We start from the raw sequence: 3654 nt of genomic DNA, 5'->3' as shown, positions 1-3654 counted from the left end.
AAAACAAAAACCTGTTAAAAAAAAAAAAAAAAACAGAAAGGAAGAAAGAAGTGAAAGGCAGAGGAAAGGAGGGGATGGGCAGTAGAAAAGAAGGGAGGGAGAGAAACACAGGTTGCAAAGTACTAATGTCATTACACACAGAATGCATGCTAGTGTATGCAAAGTACTAATGTCATTACACACAGAATGCATGCTAGTGTATGCAAAGTATTAATGTCATTTTGCACAAAATGCATGTTAGTGTATGCAACATATTAATGTTGTTATGCACAGAATGCATGTTAGTGTGTGCAAAGTATTAATGTAGCTATGCACAGAATGCATCTTAGTATGTGCAAAATATTAATGTAGTTATGCACAGAATTCATGTTACCATGTGCATAGGGAAGTTGACAGCCAGTACAGGTAAGTGTTTGCAATATGAACAGTGAAAGGTATTGGAATATTCACTTTTTATATTACATATTTCTTAATATTTGGGTTTTTATATTTCACATTTGTTCTTTTCATACTTGGAAAAAAGAGAATATTTAAAAATAAAAGTTATTACCCAAAGTCTTAACAAATCCTCTTACCAGTAGGACTATTTTTAAAGCAATACCATACTCTTTTTTAAATATTTTACTGTTATTTTGTTTTATTTTATGTATATGAGTGAATTGGCTGCATGTATGTAAGCACACCCATGTTGTGAAAGCCCACATAGTTCAGAAGAGGGTGTCAGATCCCAGCTACCATGTGGGTGCTGGGAACCATACCCAGGTCCCCTGAAAGAGCAGCCAGTGCTCTTAATCGCTGAACAGTCTCTCCAGCCCCTTAACACCATACTGTTAAGGGCACTTTCACACTTTGCTGCTGGCAATATGAACTCAAGCAACTTTCCTAGGGGGCAATTTGATTCAAACCCAGGCTCTGAAAATACATGTATTTGTTGACCCAACGCTTCCATTTCCAGGAAGGAAAATTATTAGACATGTAAGCAAAGGCCACGAGGATATTTTTTGTATTGTTCTTTCTGTCAAATAACCTAAATGTTCGGTAATAAGATGCTTGCATAAATTATTGTAGATTATTTTAATCTGTAGCCATTAAAATATAAAAGCCTCTAGTCCCAGCATTCAGGAAGCAGAGGCAGACAGATCTCTGTGAGTTCAAGGCCAGCCTGGTCTACATAGTGAGTTCCAGGCCAGCAGGAGTTATAGGGAGACCCTGTCTCAAAAAGACGAAAAAAAAAAAAAAAGTCTATTGATATAAAATGATATTCACAACTTCTCTAAAAGCAAAAACAGAAAACAGATCACAAAGCCATAAAAACAGGTCACAAAGCCATATAAACAGTGTGAGCTTTGCTTTTGTAAGTCTAAAACTACAGATCCTTCAGGACTTCAATAAGTCCCTGGCCCATATTCAATTCAGATCAGCACCTGATTTGTAGCAAGGAATGGGGCTGCATGTAAACTGTGATTTTCTCAAAGTAATTTGGTAAATTGGGCTGTGTGAGTCCCACTACCTGGAAATGACAATCTGTTCTGTGTAAGGAATTACATTTTAAATTTTTTATTTATTTTTATTTTATGTGTATGAGTGTTATGTATTTAAGTGCACTTGTGTCACACAGTGCCTGCAGGGGACAGAAGGGGGCATCGGATTCCTTGGAACTGGAGTTACAGATGGTTGTTAGCCACCATGTGGGTCATGGGAATTGAACCAGGTCCTCTGCAAGAGCAGCCAATGTTCTTAACCACTGAGTCATGTCTCCACCCCCAGGAATTACATTTAAATTTTTTTGCTACATTCATTTATGGGGGAGGGCACACCATGGAGGCCAGAAGACAACTTTCAGGGGTTGATCCTCTCCTACTATGTGGGCTTGGGAATTGAACTCAAGTGATAAGCCTTGGCAGCAAGCACCTTAACTCACTGAGCATCTTGTTGGCCCCTGTGCGAGGAATTTTATTCTGGTTCCTCATCACCTTACTACCACACTGTTGATGGTTGTGTGGATTAGCAAATCAGAGAGCTATTTAGCAATATTCTCACCTTTTATTTGTCCCTTTAAGATTTATTTATTTTTATTTTGTGTGTATGAGTGTTTTGCCTTCATGTATGTATGTGCACCACCTGGGTACCTGGTGTTGTATGGACCAGAAGAGGGTGTCAGATCCCTTGAAGCTGGAGTTGTTGATGATTGTAAGCCACCAAGTGGGTGCTGGGAACTGAACTAGGTTTGGTCCTCTGTAAGAGCAGCCAGTACTCTTAACTGCTAAGCTATCTTTCCACCTGCCTCCCTTTATCACATCAAATGTGCATGTGACCTACAAAATTTCATTGAAGGCTTATCCTAATTCTATGTCACTAATCTTTTTATTAGGTAGATGAGAAAATAAAATATCAAAGAAGTAAAGAATTTAATTAACTTTAAATAAGCAGAGATTAGCTGAGCTCCCCAAAGGGAAATGCAGAATTCCATCCTCTCAAATCAAACGGAAAATTTGGAAGCAGTTGCTATTAAATTAGGCAAAGATAAAAGCTTTAGGATTCCTACTGGACAGACAATGCCCTAAATTGTGAAAGTAAATCCCAACTGAATTGCATGGGCTTTGAGCTCCACAGCAGGCAAATCACAGCTGCTAGGAGGGTTCAGCCAAGGTTGAATCTCGGAGGTCCCGTGCTCCTGTTTTCTACCTTCAGCAGCCATCTTTGTCCAGCAACCCTGACTCCATAACCTTAATATAAAGTTTGACAACCCGAACATGTAATACCAAACAAACAGTCCAAAAATAAATCCATTCCCTTCCATTGGAAAATGATTACAACTCCAAGTGGCCACAATAAAGAAATTAGTATAATTTTAGTGCTTCATAGTTATATTTACCAAAATGTAATAACAAAATTTGTACCTTACTGCGTTGTTTCTTCCTACATTCTGTGTTTAAGATATTGTACATGTTTTAAAGAATCTCACAAATTATAAGCAAAGGACTTTAAATGATTTTAAACTGAAATTCCTAAGATTTGACCAATAAGAGTTATTTCTGTGAAACTCTTCCCGGGCACTAAAAGGGCCTTGGTTAGGAACATCCTAGCCAGGATGCTGAGGGTTCAAAACGCCCACAGGCACCACATCAAACCTATAATGAATTTGCTTTTACCTTCTAATCTCACTCTCTGATCCCAGTCCTCTCAGATCCTAGCAGGGTTTTTCTGGCTTCCATTTTATTTTTTCTTTCTACAGATTATTCTCCAAACATCAGGTAGAAAGATCCTTTTAAAAACTTAAGCCAAGGGGCTGGAGAGATGGCTCAGGGGTTAAGAACACTGACCGGTCTTGCAAAGGACCCAGGTTCGAATCCCAGCACCCACATGGAAGCTAACAACTGTCCATAACTCCAGTTCCATGGGATTTGACAGCCTCTTCTGACCTTTGCAGCATTGTATAACATGGGTGCAGTTGGGAGCCAAAAGGCCAGAAGAAAAACATCTTTATGGCAGCTTTATGGTTTCCTACATATCTTTATGGCCTTGAGAAAAGACAGTCTAAATGGTTTTCTGTAAGTTTCTATAAGATAATACCTGGTTGAGGAATGTGGGAAAACAACTTGTGACCCAAGTCAAGTCAGCCTTGAGAAATATTTACTACCGATGTTAGTCCTG

The sequence above is a fragment of the Nannospalax galili genome, unplaced genomic scaffold, assembly GCF_000622305.1.
Source record: "Nannospalax galili isolate Female #2095 unplaced genomic scaffold, S.galili_v1.0 scaffold682, whole genome shotgun sequence".
Lineage (NCBI taxonomy): Eukaryota > Metazoa > Chordata > Mammalia > Rodentia > Spalacidae > Nannospalax > Nannospalax galili.
Note: the sequence above shows the minus strand (reverse complement) of the source record.